The sequence below is a fragment of the Neofelis nebulosa genome, chromosome 2 (assembly GCF_028018385.1).
Source record: "Neofelis nebulosa isolate mNeoNeb1 chromosome 2, mNeoNeb1.pri, whole genome shotgun sequence".
Classification (NCBI taxonomy): domain Eukaryota; kingdom Metazoa; phylum Chordata; class Mammalia; order Carnivora; family Felidae; genus Neofelis; species Neofelis nebulosa.
This window is the reverse complement of record NC_080783.1, coordinates 80,643,645-80,663,991: the sequence shown is the minus strand read 5'-3', so window position 1 is coordinate 80,663,991 and position 20,347 is coordinate 80,643,645. Positions and strand designations below refer to the sequence as shown.

The 20,347-nt window shown below is 37.3% G+C and overlaps 1 pseudogene; it reads right to left on the bottom strand.

The window, feature by feature from the left end:
• Window positions 1-11,772: 11,772 nt before the first annotated feature.
• On the bottom strand, window positions 11,773-11,884 carry LOC131505945 (U2 spliceosomal RNA; annotated as a pseudogene).
• Window positions 11,885-20,347: the final 8,463 nt, after the last annotated feature.

Sequence of the window (20,347 nt, the reverse complement as noted above, 5' to 3'; positions counted from 1 at the left end):
AGATGGAGTTGAGAGGTACAGAACATGAGGAAGGCACACGAGACATACAACTACCCCAACTTAGAAGAGAAACATATTACCCCTGCTTATATCCTATCAGCTAAAATTAGTCACAGGATATCAGCATCTAGTTGCAAGGGGTCATGTCTGCCTCAAATGAAACTTACATGTAGCGTAGTTTATATCATAATTAACATTGGTTAATACAGGTGGGACCTGGATTTCAACCCAATTAGGCTGATTATTGAGGCCAGGCCCTTAAGGACTATGCCATACTATAGTAATCCCTGTCGCCAGCACTTACTGAATGTGTAGGACAGTACTAGGCATATGTTAGGAAATAAAGACTGATCACAATTAAGTTCCTTTATTTTGTGTTCCTTTCCTCTCTAAAAAATCCTTAATTTGGTGAATTGGGGACAAAGCAAATGATCATATTTTTTTAAAATTATAATACTTTAGGAAAAGAAGAAAAATGACAACAGAAGTGAAATACCAGAAAGTGTTATATGCAGACTTGTTCATCTCCTAACTCAACCCATCCAAATGTTGTTCTGGGTGCCAATGGTACTATTTTGGTAAGTCCTTGAGTTTCTGTATTTGCATGTCTAATCCAAATTATATGCCGCACGTCTGCATTTTTGCCTGAAATTAGCTCCTTTTGACATTTTCCCCAGCTATCTATTAGAGGTTTTAAGGCACTGTCCTGTCTCTCATGAGACCATCAGATTTTTCCAACCAGCCTTCTTAACTTGTCAGCTCTTTGCCTCAGGTGATCCTTGGGAGCTCTCTGCTGGGCTCCATGACACTTAATGGGCATAACTAGTGGGCAATATTGAAAATAGATAAAAGAAAAAACAATGCAATCCTATTATCTATTTCTCTAAATATGTTACCATAGGAGAGACTGGGCTATATCTTTCAACAAGAACTTACGAAAACTTCAAGGATAACAAACTAGCCTAAAAGTCCTGTTAGACTCAGATGCATTCTAGGGACACTTCTTGGTCAGTTTTTCTTTTGCTTCCAGCCTGGAATCATATGCTAGGGGGCAGCTTACCACTTCTATTACCCCTACCCCCATGCATGGCCAGCATGGAGGTCTTTATTTCCTGATTCCAGACTAACGACTTTCCATTCCCTTTAGGAAAAATTCCTCCTCCACCTATATGTGTGTGGGTTTTGACCTATGGCTCAAATAAGACAATCATACAGTAGTCTGGCATCAGAACATTTCCATTTCTTGGTGCTTTTTAAATAAGACAACACATGATATCCTGGCAAGATTGCACCAAGCCTGCTTGAAAGCTACAAATGTATGTTTTGGCCAAAGGGTAAAAATATTAATTTTCTCAAGTGAATAACCTATATTTAATAAACTATGCCAACTCAGTTGTAGGTCTTTCCAAGATGCTTACTTAAAACTCAAATGTGTGAATGAACAAATAAGTGAGCACACCTAATAGTAATGTAAATATCTGTGGAGATACAAATTCATGGTGCTATGGGGCTCCTGGGTGGCTCAGTCAGTTAAGCGTCCAATTCTTGATTTTGGCTCAGGTCAATATTTCACGTTGTGAGTTTGAGCCCTGCATCTGGCTCTGTGCTGACAGCACACAGCCTGCTTGGGATTCTCTCTCTCCCTCTCTGCCCCTCCCCTCACAGATGTGTGTTTGCACGTGCATGCATGCTCTCTCTCTCTCTCTCTCTCTCAAAATGAATAAAATAAAAACTTTTTAAAAATTCGTGGTGATATGCCATCCTGACTCATGAAAACCCTCCTAGCTATTCTTTCTGAATAGAAAGTTTGGCATACAGACACTCAACTCCTAATGCTGCTACTCAAGATTATGAACAATTAATCATAGATGTTACTGGAATAGAGATGCAAATAATCATTATCTAAAGAGAAACATGCAACTCTGAATAATTATTTACCCACAAATCTGATAGCCTAGGTGAAATGGGCTAATTCCTTGGAAGACAAAATCTGTCAAAACTCACACAAGAAGAAATAGATAATCTGGGCAGGCCTATATTTATTAAGGAAATTCAATTGATAGTATCTTTCCAAAACAAAAATCACCCAATCCAAATGGTATCACAAGCGAATTCTACCAAACATTTCAGGAAGAAATTCTATCTATTCTCTACAATCTCTTTGAAAAGTTCGAAGCAGAAGGAATGTTTCCTAACTCATTCTGTGGAGGCAGATTACCTTAATATCAAAACCAGACAAAGAAATTACAAGAAAACTACAGACCAATATCTCTTATGAAAATACAAGCAAAATCCTCTCTCTCTCTCTCTCTCTCTCTCTCTCTCTCTCTATATATATATATATATATATATATATATATATATATATAAAACTGAATTCAACAAGATATAAAAAGAATTATACACCATGACCAAGTGAGATTTATCTCAGCTATGCAGGCTGGTACAATGTTCAAAAATCAATTAATGTAATCCATTATCTCAACAGGTTAAATAAGGAAAATCACATTATTGTATCAACAAATGCAGAAAATGCATATGACAAAATCCAACACCCATTCATAATAAAAACACCTGGGATGCTAGAATAGAAACTTCATCAACTTGATAAAGAACATCTACAAAACAACTGCAGCTAACATTGTACTTAATGATGAGAACCTAGAAGTTTTCCCTCTAAGACAGGAAGAAGAATGCAGGAATGTTCTCTGTTAGCACTACTTTTCAACATTTTGTTGGAAGTCCTAGCTAATAAAATAAGACAAGAAAAGGAAATAAAAGGCATACAGATTGGGAAAGAAGAAATAAAATTTCTTTGTTCACAAATGACATGATTGTCTAAGTAGAAAATCCAAAAGAATCAACAACAACAAAAAAATCTCTTGGAACTAATAAGAAATTATAGCAAAATTGCAGGGTACAAAGTTAATATATAAAAATCAATTGCTATCCTATATACCAGCAATGAACAAGTGAAATTTAAAATTTAAGGATTCACATTAGCAACCAAAAAATAAAATACTTAGGTATAAATTTCACAAAATATAAGATCTATATGAGGAAGATCTATCTATCTACAAAACTCTGATAGATGAAATCAATGAAGAATTAAATAAATGTTCACCGATAGAAATATTTGATTTGTCCAGATGTCAGTTCTCCCCAGCTTGATCTATAAAGCCAATGCAATCTCAATCAAAATCCCAACAAGTTATTTTGTGGACATTGAGAAATTTATTCTAGGGGCGTGTGGGTGGCTCAGTCAGTTAAGCATCTGACTTCGGCTCAGGTCATGGTTCATGGGTTTGAACCCTGCATTGGGCTCTGTGCTAACAGCTCTGAGCCTGCTTCGAATTCTGTGTCTCCCTCTCTCTCTGCCCCTCCCCAACTCACACTCTGTCTCTATCTCTCTAAAAAATAAACAAACATTTAAAAAAATTTTTTTAAAGAAATTCATTCCAAAGTTTATATAGAGGGGCAAAAGATCCAGACTAGCCAACACATTATTGAAGGAAAAGAACAAAGTTGGAGAACTAACACTACCTGGCTTCAGGACTTAGTATAAAGTTATAATCAATACAAAATGGTAACAGTGAAAGAATAGACAAATAGATGAAAGGAACAGAACGGATGATTTACACAAAGACAGTAAACTTATCTTTGACAATGGAGCAAAGACAAAATGGAGCAAAGATAATCTTTTCAACAAGTGGTGCTGAAACAAATAGACATGAACATGCAAAAAAAAAAAAAAAATGAACCAGAAATAGACCATACACTTTTAACCAAAATTAGCTCAAAGTGGATCACTTACCTAAATATAGAACACAAAACTATAAAATGCCTAGAATATAAGCTAGGAGAAAAATCTAGATAACTTTGGGTTTGACAACAACTTATATATATTAAAAAAAAGATACAATCCATGAACAAAAGAATTGATGAGCTAAACTTTATTAAAATTAAAAATTTATTCTCTGTGAAAAACACAGGCATAATTAAAACACAAGCCAAAGATTGAGAGAAAATATTTGCAAAATATGTATCTAATAAAGGACTGTTTTCCATAATATAGAAAGAATTCTTTAAAACTCAACAATAAGAAAATCACCAATCTGATTATAAATGGGCTAAAAACCTTAACAGATACTTCACCCAAGAAGACATACAGGTGGAAAATAAGCATATGAAAACATATTCCACAACATAGGTCATTGGGGAAATGCAAATTAAAACAACAATGAGATAATTTTTACATCTGTTAGAATGACCAAAATCCAGAACACTGACAATACCAAATTCTGGTGAGGATGTTGTGCAACAGAAATTCTCATTTATAGCCACTTTGGAAAATAATTTGGCAGTTTCTTACAAAACTAAACATACTCTGCCCATACAATCTAGCAATCATACTCCTTGGTATTTACCCAAAGAAGTGGAGAACTTACATTCAAACAAAAGCATGCACATAGATGTTTATAACATCTTTATTCATAATTGCCAAAAGTTGGAAGCAACCAAGATGTCCTTCAACAGGTGAAAAAACTGTAGTACATCCAGACAATGAAATATTATTCAATGTGAAATGAGCTATTGAAACTTGAAAAGATATGGAAGAATCTTAAATGCATATTGTTAAGTGAAAAACACCAATCTGAAAAGGTTACATACTGTGTGATGCCAACTATGTGACATCCTGAAAAAGGCTAAACTGTGGAGACAGTAAAAAGATGAGTGGTTCCAGGGGTTTGAGGGAGAGAGACTGACAGGCAGAGCACAGAGAAATTTTATGGCATTAAAAATACTCTGTCTGATACTATAATGGTGGATACATGTTATAATATATTTGTCCAAATCCATAAAATTTACTACACCAAGAACAGATCCTAACGTATGAACTATGAACTTCGGGTGACAATGATGTTTTAATGTAGATTCATCAGTTGTAACAAAATGTACCACTCCTGTGGGAGATGTTGATAATGGGAGAGACTATGCATGTGTAGGGAGTATATAAGAACTCTATACTTTCTGCTCAATTTTTCTATGAATTTAAAACTTCTGTAAAAAATAAGTTCTCTCTCTCTCTCTCTTTTTTTCCAAAGGTCATAGTGTATTTAATTCAAGTTCTTTGCAGTCCTTAAAATTCTCCAGTCCTTCATAGAGACCTTGTTTTTTGTTATTTTAAGTGTTATCGTATTTTATCTTTTGTTTTTGTTTTATAATTTGATTTCATAGTTTTTATTTTTTATAATTAGAAAATGTATGCCCTTTATTTAAAAAAAAGTTTATTTATTTTGAGAGAGAGAGCATAAGTGGGGAAGGGGCAGATGGAGAGGGAGAAAGAGAATCCCAAGTAGGCTTCACGCCATCAGACCAGAGACTGACATGGGGCTTGATCTGACGAACCACGAGGTCATGACCTGAGCCATACTCAAGAGTCCAAAGCTTAACTGCCTGAGCCACCCAGGCACCCCACCCTTTTTTTAAAAAGTTTTTATTTAAATTCTACTTAGTTAACATATAGCAAAATATTGGTTTCAGGAGTAGAATTTAGTGTTGTCACATATAACACCTAGTGCTCCTCACAAGTGCACTCCTTAATGCCCATCACCCATTTAATTCATCCTCCGCTAACTCCCCTCCAGCAACCCTCAGTTTGTTCTCTATAGTTAAGAGTCTCTTATGGTTTGCTTCCATCTTTTTTTTCCTTCCCCTATGTTCATCTGTTTGTTTCTTAAATTCCATATATGAGTGAAATCATATGGTATTTGTCTTTCTCTGACTTTTTTTGCTTAGTAGAACACACTTTAGCTTCATCCACATTATTGCAAATGGCAAGATTTTATTCTCTTTTTGATGGCTGAGTAATATTCCATTATATACATATATATGTATATATGTATATATATCACATATTTTTTATCCATTCATCAGTCAATGGACATTTGGGCTCTTTCCATAATTTGGCTATTGTTGATAATGCTGCTATAAAGACTGGGGTGCATGTATCCCTTCAAATCAGTATTTTTGTATCATTTGGGTAAATACCCAGTAGTGCAATTTCTAGGTTGTAGGCTGGTTCTATTTTTAACATTTTGAGGAACCTCCATATTGTTTCCCCATATTTTAGTAAAAAGTGAGCTGACAACGAGTAAACAGTAATATAGAAAGCCTAGAAATTACTATAAAATTCCAATGTTTTATAAACCTAGTACAAAGAAGATCTTTTAATATCAGTATTTTAGGATACTACTATAATCCTTCTTATATTAAATTTATTCCAAATAAGGTATTCACATTTCTAACCCATGACATTCCTACAAATATACATACATACACAGACACACACACACACAGACACACACACACACACACACACACACACTTCAATTTTCCAGTGCCTGCTCAGTTTTTGCCATATTTTCCAAACAAACATAGTCCTTGATGAGACAATCCATTGACCAAGAAGAGAAGACATTCCACTGAGTTGAATTTACCAATATGAGATGATTTTCTCCAATAAGTATCATTGACTTTCAAATAAGTACTACTTGTCATTAATAAAAGTTATTCCTGGGACGCCTGGGTGGCTCGGTCGGTCAAGCCTCCAACTTCAGCTCAGGTCATGATCTTACAGCCCGTGAGTTCGAGCCCCATGACAGGCTCTGTGCTGACAGCTCAGAGCCTGGAGCCTGCTTCGGATTCTGTGTGTCCCTCTCTCTGCCCTTCCCCCACTCATACTCTCTGTCTCTCAAAAATAAATAAACATTAAAAAAATTTTTAATAAAAAAATGAAAGCTATTTTCTTGACTAATGTTTCATACCTAGAAATAACAATTGATTTTTTTATCTGTAATTTCCATTGAGTGAGTCCACTGATGAATGGATAAGGAAGATATGGTATATGTATATAATGAAATATTACTCATTCATCAAAAAGAATGAAATCCTGCCATTTGCAACAACATGGATGGAATTAGAGTGTATTATGCTAAGCAAAATAAGTATTAATGTGTTTTTATTCTCTTGCTGATTTTAATATTTTTCTCTTTTGGTTTGGATTTCAGCAAATTGATAATTGCATACCTGTGTGTGTACATGTGTATGTGTGGTGTGATGTGGTATGGGAGTTCAGGCTATGAGAAGCATTCAATGAACTTTTAAGAACTAGAAAAGTTTTGCTCATTACTTATTGAAATATTCTTTATATGAATTTTTTTCTGGGGCTCCAAGTGTTTGTGGGTCTGCTCTTGCTGACTACTTTTTCTTTTGATTATGGGTCATATTTTCCTGATTCCTTGAATGTTTCCATATGTTTTAATTGAGTTACAGGCATTGTGTATAAAGGAATAGAGGCTTAAGTATGATTATTTTTTGCTTTATTTTATTTTCCAGATAATTTAAGCCTTTTTCTCTTTTTGGCATTTAGAGTAAGTGGATGAGGATTTAGATTTTTTTCAAAGTCAAACTAAACTGAGCTGGAGCTAAGCCATATCCTCAATTTGATTCAGTTCACCTTTGGTTAACCCTTTCTGCACTCTGCTATTCCCCTGCCACTAAGGCCTGACCATTTTGTTCCTGACCTCATTTGAGCTAGATGGAGTGGACCAAGAAGCTTTGGCCTATGTTTAGATTCAATAACCCACTGGTTCTGTTTCTCTAGAGAACTCTAATACAATGGCAAAAGGGACTTTTGCAGATGTAATTAAGTTTATAGTCAGTTGACTTTGGTTAATGAAAAGGGAAATTCATTTAGGTGAGCCTGACCTAATCACATGAGCCCTTTAAAAGCAGATGGTTTTCTCTAGTGAGCAGTGGAGACGGAAATCAGATTTCTGGCAGAAGAAGGGGTTGAAACAAGGTTCTTGGCTTGAAGACAGAAGGGGCCTCATGGAAAGGACCTGACCGCAGCCTCTAGATGCTGTGAATAGTTCCCAGCTAAAAATCAGCAAGGACATGGGGACCTTAGTCCAATAGCTGCAGGAAATGTAATTCTGCCAGCAAGAATAAGTTGGAAGTAGATTCTCTTCCCTTGTCTCAGAACATGAACTCAGTTCTGCCAACACCTTGATTTTGACCTTATGAGACCTTGGGCAGAAAATTCAGCCTTGCTGTACTGGGCTTGTCATATAAAAGACTGTGAGCTAATGAATGGGTGTTGTTTTAAGCCATTAAGTATGTGGCAATTTGTGATATAGCATTAGAAAATTAATACAGCCTAGATACAAAGATGAACTACACTACCAAGGATAAAGATGGTTTAGGTAATGGTCACCCACCTTGGTATCTGAATACATATAGCACTATAGATGCCTCAGTTCAAAAAATACTAATCCAATCAAATAATAATCCAATAAATAATATTTTTGTTTACTATTCAAAAGTCACTTGATAGGTGACCTGAAAAGTATCTTGACCATATGCTGTCTAAAAAAGGCTTCTCTCAAATCTCTAAGTATCTTTCTTTATTCTGACACATGTACATTTACATTTATAATTAGCAGCATAAACTGTCAAGAATCTAGAGTGACACTGGCTGCCTAAGGATTAAACCGGAGTAGTGGGAATTGCCCCTTAGTAGTTGAAGATGCAAAAAATAAACTTGTTTGTACATGATGATAATTCACTCACAGAAACTGTGAATCTCTTTCCTAAAAGATTAGAAGAATCTGGTTCTGGAGCGCCTGGGTGGCTCAGTCAGTTAAGCATCTGACTCTTGATTTTGGCACAGGTCATGACCTCATGCTTCCTGATTTCAAGCCCCTACCCCTATCGGGCTCTTTAGTGACAGTGGTTCTTTGCTGACAGAGTAGAGCCTGCTTGGGATTCTCTGTCTCTCTCTCTCTCTCTGCTCCTCCTCAGCTCACCTTCTCTCTCAAAAATAAACAAACTTAAAAAAAAAAAAAGAAGAATCTGGTTCTTAGGGACAAAGTTGACATCTGGTAGTACATATGTATTTTGCACAGGTGTCAGACTATTGTAAATTTAACATCTGCCTTCACTTGTATTGAACAACCTTCTGGTTTTAGCTAAATTGTTTTAGAAGAAGATCCTTATTGAAAACCCAGGAGCACAATGTTTTTTGTTTGTTTGTTTTGTTTTTATTTTATTTTATTTTTTTTTACATTTTGAAAGCATGTTTTCTTTTAACATCAAGCTGTAGCTGTAAACAGAGGTCTGAAAAAAAACAACTGCCCTCTTCAGAGCCAGGTTCACATTATTGTTTACCTAACACTGTTCTCAACCTGCCACCAAGACAGCCTGGTGGTTATGGATGGGGCCAAGAACAAAGATTTTGGAGCCCACAAGAGGTGAGTCTAAAATGCCAACTTTACCATTTATCAGCTGAATAAATAACATCTATGCATCTCAGTTTTCTCATCTAAGAAGAAAATCCTTTCAGAGCCAAGATGATGATTACTTAAAGTCATTCCAGAGTTTCACTGTTCTAATATAATTCATAGAACCTATTTTTATTAACATTTTTCCTGAAATTGAATTGTTTTCATCTCTCTAGCTCATTCCAAATTTTACCAAAAAATTCTTCAGTTGTACTTACTAAAGTTTTTCTCTTGCTGTTATTTATTCAGAACCTATTATTTGTCAATAGTTCTTTTTGCTCATCGTCAAGAAATGAATATATTAAGTCACCAGTCTGAGTTAAGGACACTCTCTATACTGAAGACCCAGTAGCTTAAAGTCAATTTGAACGGGTATTTGAAACTTAATCTTCCAGTTGTAATGGCGATAGTTAGCATTTTCAGTAAAGGTTTTATTGGTCCAGACCACAGGGACCATATTACATTAATAACTTTTCTTTACTTTCAGTTGCTGTAACCACTTTAGGCCAAATTTTGCTCAATGGTAATCACTGCTAAAATGATAGGGTAGTGTTCATTTTCCAGGCTTTACGTCTAGCAAATGTCCTTTTTACACAGGAAAACCATACTCACCAAGCTTTACTTTATGGGTCTGAACTAGGCTATTCAGTATTTTATAAATTCAAAGCAAGACTCTATTATTTATTCTAAATGTGACAGCATAGCTTAGGGGTGGGCAGCCTCCACACAAGTAATCTGCTGATTAGTAAGAGTATGCATATCAGAAGCCAGCAAACTCCAATTTGCATTGAATGCCAGCTGCATAACAACTTATCAGAGAAGCCCAGATAGAAGGGTAAAGAAATATCCCTTCCGTAATTACGAGCATGTGTGTGCCAGTGCAAACCTGCATTAGTATGACTGAGCATTCTGGGATAATAAGTTAATGCTATTAAGATTCATTACATATTCCTAATATGCATACCAATGCTTCTTAGGGGTAATATGTTAGATCCCAGGCTCCAGGTCTGGGCTGACAGACTCCAGAGAGAATGGAAAGAAGTCCAGCCAGGAATGCCAGAAGATGTCCTAAAAAGGCTTTGCGACATTTTGGGAAAGATACTTCTGGTGATTGTACATACTAATTTAGTATAAACATGAGGTAATCTTAATTTTCTTTAAAAAAAAACTTTCTGTTTTGGTTATAGACATCTAACTTATTTGTAATAACATAAGGCAAATTAATGTAAAGTGAAGAGCTAATTGGTAAGGCCCTACTTTGGCCTCAGACCTGTTTTATTTGGCTGAAGTTTAAATTTCAGTGACATGAGGTGGCACTTGCACTGTCTGTGACCCATTGCTTTTATATTGGACTTATTCATTTACATTATCTGATGGGTCCCTGAAAGCAGTTGAGCTTGATGATCTAGTCCCAAATGAAGATCCATTTGAATGGTCCCATGTTTTCTTAAGACAGATGGACCAGGTACGTGAATATGACTCTCGATCTTTTGCTTACTTGCTATGTCAGACTCTGCAAAAATACAAATGCAGGATTGTTTCGACATGGGGCACTACAACATAATGGGAAGTGTCTTGAGTTGGGACATAGGAAGTAGAGTTTTATTTATCTGTTCATTTAGTCATTCAGTAATTCAGATGACCAACATGTACTGACTGCCCACAGGGTGCCATTGTTGGGATACAACAATGAAAAAAATAGTAATACTGATATCCTAAGACTGTTTTAAGGATTCAGTTTGATAATGCATGTGTATTGGGTGCAAATTTTTTTTTTTCAGATTCCCTTGACCACCTCCATTTGTGTTTCTGTTAGTCAGCAGAGTCCCTTAATCGTTAGGTGAAACCTGTACCCTAGGGCTCTGGCTTGCCAAATGGACACCAGGCTGCTGCATAATCCTACCTGGAAGTGGGAGAGCCTGAGCCTCCTATGGAGCAAATGTGATCATTGAGAAATGAGATGCGAAATGAGACTAGGCAAATAAATTCCTCCTCTAGCTCTTCATGGGCTGCTTCTGATCCGCAAAACCTATTTTGCATGTCCAAAATAAAAGGAATTGCAATAGGTAATTTCTAAATGAGCCATATATCTCTAAAATTCTATAATTTTATGATTCCATTTGGACAGTCTCATGTGTGTTTGGTTTCTTTAGAGAAGAGAAAAGAATTACCATTTGTTGTGCCAAAAGTATAGTCCAGGCACTAAGCAGTTTACTTTATATACATTATTTAGTTTTTATAAGTGTCCTGGAAGGCAGGAATTATTTACTCTATTATTGAAGAAATTAAGGCACAAGAAGTAATAAATTGTCATGTACACGCAGCTACTGAGAGGCCCAAGCTCTCCCACTAAGTACATTGTTTCACTTTTTTTATTTTAATCTCCTTCCCTTACTCTTCTTTCCTCCACAAAATAAATAAATAAATAAATAAATAAAAATCTATTATTTAGAAATCATTCGTTGACCCACAGCTACACAAATTTAAACTAATAAGAACAGATACTACACTTGATCTTAGCCAAAAGGCCGAGAAGCGATAGCTACACAAATTTAATACCCCTTTAAGTACTTACTTAATTTTTTTTCATTTTTTTACTTTTGAGAGAGAGAGAGAGAGAGAGAGAGCATGAACAGGGGAGAGGGGCAGAGGGAGAGAGAGAATCTTAAGCAGACTCCATGCTCAGTGCAGAGCCTGATGCAGGGCTTGATGCAGGGCTCCACCCCACCACCCTGGGGTCATGACCTGAGCCAAAATTAAGAGCTGAACACTCAACCGACTGAGCCACCCAGGTGCCCCTTTAATTATTTATTTTTTGCCTCCATAGTAAAACATTTAGTAATTTAGAGCAATATCTCATTTAAATAGTACATGTAGCTGTCAAGGGTAATTGCCAAGTTTAAAAATTCTTTAACTTAGCACATCACAATATGCACTACAACTTACTTCCTGGATACACTTCAACTAGTTCAATATTTCATTCATTGTAGTAATGGTTCCAGCACTGTTTATTAACCAACACATCTGTGCTTTGCAAGTATCACTATAAATGTTCACAAGGTAATTCTCATACCTAAGAAAGACAAAGGGTGTTTTTTTCATTTTCAAAGAAAGTTTTTGTTATATTCAACTTTACTCTAAGCATAAGTTTATTTTACTATATTTGAATAATTTAAACTTGGTAAGGTATACATAGACTAAGGTAAATCTATCTAACCAAAATATGAAATTATACCAGTATGTCATTCACTAATTTTAGGAAGCATGACATGAAATAGAACATTAAATCTAGGGGCTCCTGAGCGGCTCAGTCAGTTGAGTTTCCAACTTTGGTTCAGGTCATGATCTCACGGTTCGAGTTGGAGCCCCGTGTCAGGCTCCATGCTGACAGCTCAGAGCCTGGAGCCTGCTTTGGATTCTGTGTCTCCCTCTCTCTCTGCCCTACCCCTGCATGCACTCTGCCTCTCTCAGTCTCTCAAAAATGAGTAAACGTTAAAAAAATAAAATCAAATAAAAATAAAAATAAATCAAATCTATGTTTTTATGACAAATTGAATCAATTTTTTATCACTAAATTTATCAATATAATCAGATATTTAAAACTCCATGATACAACTAAATATGTGAGTGAAAAAAATTTACATTAAGTATTAAACATAATGAAATGCTGTCTTCAGAGTATAACTTAAATAAATATCTTAAAAGCAAAATAATCTTATATATCTGTGCCTGGTTCCTACACATTAATTTAATTCTTATGATTCTAATTTAGAACTTGGTCTAAGTGTTGACTGGTTAGAATACTTTGAATATCCTAGTTAAAACTTTTGGTTATTAGCAACCTTTATTGTATTGCATTTTCAGCTTATTTTTTAAAAATCTCAGGGTCAAAACCTGTAAGATGCCATGGAAGGACAGAATGCAGGTAAGATAGAAACATGGGTAACACATCTACGATGCTTCACTTTTTATACAGAGCATGGATCCTCCTGCACTAAACCAAATAAAAGCTTCCAAATGACCCCATGTGGTCCCTGAAAGCTCAGCCAAGAGTTCTATTTCCATTATCTATGACGATACACAGAATGTCTTCTGAAATGACTCCCAAATGGCCAGATACCAATACCCCATATCAAGACAGAAACCAAATTTAGTCTTTTATTTCGTGGGGGAAATAACACAACTATTTTTAGTGTTTTGTTTTACCAAAGGCCTTCTCGTTACTGCTCTAGGCTTGGCATAATAAATGTGTTGATGAACATTTGTACATTCTTAACAGTCAGAGTCAAAAACAAGAAGGAAAAGTCCAAAGCAAATGAGGTCCTTATCAGGCTCTCACTTCCCTCCTGCATATTTTCCCCAACCTCCTGCATTCCAGAGTCCTTACCCTTCATGCTAGCTTTATATATATATACATAGCTTTTATAGCCTTATTTCAGGGGCACCTGGGTGGCTCATTTGGTTAAGCTTCCAACGTTGGCTCAGGTCATGATCTCATGGTTCGTGAGTTCGGGTCATGATTCCATGGTTTGTGAGTTTGAGCCCCATGTCGGGCTCTGTGCTGACATCTCAGAGCCTAGAACATGCTTTGGATTCTGCCTTCCTCTCTCTCTGTCCCTCCCCCCACTTGAGCGCTCTCTCTCTCTCTCTCTCTCTCTCTCTCTCTCTCTCTCACAAATAAATAAACATCAACAACAACAAAAAGAATGCCTTATTTCAGTCTTCCCCCTAAGTAGTCTTTCCCAGATCAAGCTGTGTATGACATCTTATTTTAGGAGCTGGTAGTTTATTTATTAAGACACAAATGGATATAATGATTGATTTATTCATTCAGTTACTCAACAAACATATGCTGAATGCCTGTTTAGTGCCAGGCACTGTGCTAGCCAGTAGAAAAATATTACTATCATCAATTTACTAAACACCATAGTAAGAAAGATTAACCCTTACTCATTATCTATAATCCCACTTTGCTGCATTTTTAAAGTATTTTGAAGGTTGTTAACCCAAAGATGTAGACACTTACTAAAGAATTTTAAGCAGAAATAGACAGATTTTAAATAGAAATGACTGTCCTAGAATTTTCAAATCCAAGAATACACACCCTTTCTCTTTATTTAGAAGATCAGCCTTGAACTCAGCTTACAAACTGTTCAATATGTTAAATAGAAGTTGTCTTGTTACCTTGAAATTTGAAATCAAGTCCTAAGCAGGACAAAAAGCATTAAATAGCCTTACATTATAAAAATCTGCTAACTACATCCATGTGAATTATTAAAGGTTGACAAAAATCAGTCCTCATCTCCAAATACCCCAAAGAGCCTATACAAACAGCTGGCTAGCAATTCCAGGGGGGAATCTTCAGATTAAGTAACGACCAGGTCTTGGACACATTTTGACTTTTCTCAGTGGGGTGTAGTGAGGACTCTCCCCTTTTAAAGAAAGTATAGAAGGTTCTGTAGACTATTCGTGATAATTAGAAGAATAAGAAAAAGATGCCCATTTCCCTTCAATGTGAATAGTCACAAGCAGCAGTTCAAATGCCACTGTGAAAACATCCTTGGGAGACTCTGACATGCTTCCCTTGAGTTTGGGAGGCAACAGGGCACCTTGAAACTTGTGCCTACCTCTGCCTTCAGAATTCTAAAGATGGGAGATGGGCCAGAGCCATTGTGGAAGGGTGAGGAGGTGGAACACTTGTAGGAGCAGTCTGTGCAAGGATCATCTGGCAAGACCAGCCCAAAAGGATGTCAGGCAAAACCCAAGCCATCTGGAAAGTACCTATATTGGTTTCCTGTTACTACTGTAATGAATTCCACAAATGTCATGGCTTAAAACAACACAGATTTATTCTCTCAAAGTTCTGGAGGTCGGAGGGCTAAAATGAGTCTCTGGGGCCACTTACATTCTAGAGTTCTAGGGTAGAATCTGTTTCTTATCTTTTCTAGCTTCTAGAAACTACTTATGTTGCCTGGCTTATGTTCCCTTCCTACATTTTCAAAGCCAGCAGTGCAGCACCTTCTGTACTTTCTGACATCTGCTTCTGTCCTAACATGTTCTGGATATGACTCCAACCCTCCAGGCCCCCCTCTCACACAGATCCTTATAATTACACTGGATCCAGCTGGATAATCCAGGCTAATCTCCCCATCTCAAGATCCTTAATTTATTCAAACCTACAAAGGCCCATTTACCATTACCATTCAGATTCCAGGGATTAGGAAGTGGATATATCCTACCCAAGGAGATGGCTTGTTGGGCCATAGGGACCCCAGCATTAAGAAGCTTGGAGGTATAATACTGGTGGTGGAGTGGGGGTGCATGCATCTCAGAAGATTGAGGAGAACATGGCCCAAGTCAGAGCTCCCAGAAGGCTTCCAAGTCACCACATAAATGTGTCCCATGAAGGACCCAACATCCGAACCTCTGCTCTAAGAGGCAATGACATTGAATCCCAGCAAGTCAAAATTTCCTTGAGTCAACTTTCTCCTCCCCTCTGGAAAACTCAGGAGTGATATTTGGGGTTGACGTGAAGAACAAGGAGAAGTGAGAGAACACACCAAGTGCTGCCCTCTGTGGCAAGTCAGGCCTAAAAACAACAGGAAGGGAGTGTCATTAAAAGCGACACTGATTTAGACAACACTGAAACTTTTACTACCAAGACATGAGTCTTGATTAATAAGATGTGACTCTTCTGATATTGGAAGAGCATGAATTCTGCCTACAAGGAAACCAAGGGGTACGGAAAAAGAAATCCAACACAGCATGTTGGAAGAGTAAGGTTGGAAAATAATTAAGCCCTTGCCCATTTGTAGGAAACAGATTTCAGCGATTCAACAAAGTGGTTACAATGGGGTTTTTTTGATACATTTTTTGCATTTGTAGCCAAGTCAGTGGCTTTTGATACTTTTCTGCCTCTGATTTCCCAGTGCTCCTGCCCAGAAGCACTCTTTATGTCAGTTAATGTACGGTCAGCCACTCTCCTACTTCCAGCAACCTGTCCATTCCCGATCTGCGTACACTCCTAATTATTCAGAGCCTGCCTCATCCTCTAAATGGATTAACTGGCACTAGATTGACACCTTGTATGTTGTTCAGCAGTTGTTACACTGGCTTCTAAATTATTTCAGCTTGGCATTACAGAGATAATCTGTCACTAATGCAAACTTGTGTATTTACAATATTAGAATCGCTGTCTTGTGATTTTTTCATTACTACTGTATTTTCTGATTCTCGCTCATTACCATGTGTATTGTTCCATTATTTACATTTTGAATGCTATTATCTCTAAGGCTGTCAGCAGAAGTATTGAGATAATGACGCTGTGGGAAGAGAATTATCTAAATATGGATCTTTCTGCTCATGCTCAAATAAATTATTGTCTAACTCTTCGGATGCTTCTTCGGGGTCCTCATTAAGACACTCATGGCCTGGGGGAATTACAAAGCATCAGCTGCCTTTGTCTAAGGGTCTGAAGGTACAGAAACAAAACTAGAGATAGAGAAACCGATCAAGACTTGAAGTGAAGGGCGTTCCTGATAGTAACAGGGGATGTGAACATATCCAATGAAATATGTATTTAACAGCAATGGCCTTGAAAGAGAATGGTATCTGAAAGTCTGAAGGTAAAACAGTGACTGGAATGGAATTTTGCAGGTGTTTTGTTTATTTTGGTTTAGATATTGTCTGTTCAAAAAAAAAAAAAAAAAGGCAGACTATCTCCATGGTTTTAAAACCCAACTACACATCCATGCTTCCCAAATTTCTATTTTTATCTCCAACCTCCCCACTGAGCTTCAAATTCCAGTATCTATCCTCAAATACGACATTTACACTTGGCTGTCCACTAGCATCTCAAACTCAATATGGCTAATACGGGCCCCCCCCTTTCTTTTTTGCCTCCAAAAGTCTTTTTTTCCTTTTCTACCCTGTCATCCAGTTTGTACAGAACTTTTAATTTTCCCCAAAAAGTCTTTTTCCTCTTGTCCCCTGTCATCCAGTCTGCTGAGTTCATGCCATCACTGTACAAAATCCAGGAAACTTCCTTCAACTTTTGTGTCTCTTCCTGTTCACACGTAGTTGGTCAAGACCTGTAGGTCCATCTGCAAAGTGCGCCATAAGTCCCTGACTGCTGCCCATCTCCATGGAGACCATCCACATCTAGGAAAACCTCCTCTCTTCATGGGCACTGTCTCCCAACGGGGGGTGGGGGGGGCGGCAGCTTCCCTTCTTGCCTCTCCGCCCCCAGGAGCTAAAGGGAGCTGCATAAGACATGCATCACGTCATGTCTCTCTTCTGCTTCTCATCCACTTAGAATAAAATCTATACCCCACACCATGGCCTGCAAAGCCCTGAGTGACTGTTCCTGCCCACCTCTTAGATCACATCTCCTCTCATTTTGTCCAGCCACAGTGGCGTTCTTCCGGGTCATTCCTGCCTCATGCTCCCTGTACATGCTGACCCATCTAGAATATTCTGCTTCTGGCTCTCCACATGGATGGGTGACTACTTTATGGTACCTACCATCCTCTAAAACATCCCATCCATCCATTTGTTCTCCTATTATCTGTCTTATCCCACTTGACTATAAGCTCCATGAGGGCAGGAATCTCATCTCTTTTGTTCTCTCCACTGTGTATCTAGGGTCAGGAATGGTGCTAAATTCATAGCAGTCCCTCAATAAATATTCATGAATAAATGAATGATTGGAATCCAAATCACTTGTGACTCAGTGTCAGAGGCCCACACTGCCAGTCTTTTTAGTTATACTAAATAGTTTCATCCTTGGCCATTTTCCTGCATGTATGAACGGATCCAATTTGAAGACTCAATTTCCGGGTATCGGGGTAGATGCTCACTGCTTTTTGCAAAGCCAGCATCTCAAGCTCTGACCACCTACTTCACGCCTCACCCATTATCATCATAGTGAGAGATCTGTGTCCCAGCTCCTGTTCTCATGTGGGGGAGTTCTCCCCATTCTCTCTGCTACTAGATTTCAGAATCTCCCTTCCTGAAATGCTTCTCTTTGGCTACATTATCTCTCCTCACCTCTTTCTTTATGGATTTCCCAGTCATAGACAGATTAGACTTAGTCTCCTCAGAGTCTCAACAAGAATGCTAGGTTTATGGGACAGAACTCTCTGTCTTTCCAGTAGTTTCAATCATTTTTGACATTGTTTCAATCCTTTTTGACATCCTGCTGTGATGATTCAGCATACAGTTTAGCTACAGGCTTTTGTTTATTTTTAAGAGGGGTTATATAAAAGGAGGAAAGTGGGTGGCAGAATTTGTCTCAAAAAATGTTTCTCGAAGCCTTGCGTTCCTGGCCATTTTAATACCAAAAACAAACCAAAAATGTGTCCTTAGCTCCTAAGACTAGTGTCACTCACATACAACCCATCTGTTTCTTCGCGGACAAAATAAAATGTAAAAGCAGTAAATAATCAATGCCACCTTCTTACACTACCACCACCAAGACCCCCAAGGAGAGGAGATAATGAAGAGCTATTGAATTGTTTTCTTGAAAAAAATGTAATCTGGATTATACTTCTGAAGGCCAAAAAGTAAGTCAGCAAAGGGTTCAGTAATGTGTGTGAAACAGTTAATATTAGAATATTAATAATACAGAATAATATAGAATCTGACTATTAAATAGATACAAATGATATTAGTTTCAACAACTTACAAATTTGCAAACTGTCAAGAGAACTATTTTATCTAAAAATGTCAATTAAAGGAAAAGTATGATAATCCTGTGCTTTTCAGGCAGATGTAAATTGTTTGCAACAGAATTATTGCTGTTAAGAGTTCATATTTAGTTTAGCACTTACTATGGGCCAGACCCTACTACATATGCTTTCTGGATGTTCATTCTATACTCCTCACAATGCCTTCTGAGATGGATAACAATGAATGTCTGGCTTCAGCAAAGAAACAGAAGCATAGAAGAATAAGCCATTGCCTGCTGGTATACAGCTCCCACTAATAAACTGAGTTTAATCTCAAGCTATACCTCATTTCATCACCAAACTATGCTAACTGTGGTGGTAACCAGAGACATTTATTGAGCCCTCCTGTTTTTCAATGCACTATGGAAAATATGTTGCACGTTTTATATCACCTAATCTTTCCAACAATCCTGAGGTGGAAGGACTTTAATTATAACCATTATTTAAAACTGATGATGGTACGATTTTATGGAAAGTCTTCCCATACTGCTCACTTCTAGAAACAACTCTTCTGTTTTATTCAATTTTGCAAAGCAGGACCAGCTGCTGCAAGTTCAGATCACACTGTTTTCTTCAGCAGCCCCACACAAGGCCTTAGAATTGCCAGGTACATGTCATTTCCACTCTCTCTCTCTTTTTTTTTTAATGTAACCTCTATTTTTTTTTTTTGCATCTAACAAAACTTGTAACCCTTTTATTCTTAACTGAGACAGGCATATTTTTAAGGTGATGCTTCTAAGTTTTCTAGCTATACAGGCTTCTCTGTGAGGTTATGTTTTTCATTACAACCCAGCATTTGGGCTGAACACTCCAAGAGAAAGCTTATACCCAACAAGGATGCTCAGTAATATCAAATCTATGAGGGCTGCAAATCGTAAAATATGGGTCCCTTCTTCAGCTAAATTAATTGGACCATATAACAGAAACACTAACAAAGGACTTTCATAGACTCCAGCCAATGAATCCTTTTCAAAGTGAAGCCTATAATACTCTTTTATTAGTCCGCAAGTAACAAATGTAATACAGACATCAATCTCATTGGAATAGTAAAGAAATCCCTGGAGCCAACAGAAGAAAACTGGGTGTTCCATCAAACAGCACTAACAGGGTAATTTAGCAACAATCACCATTAATGGAAAAACACGCATGCATGCATAATTAGGGAGGTAAACTAATACTAAAACTGGGATTATTACTTACAGTCAAGAGTTCACACCCATCCCTTATGATCTGATAGGCACTGTTCTGAACACTTCAAATGAATGATTTCATAAT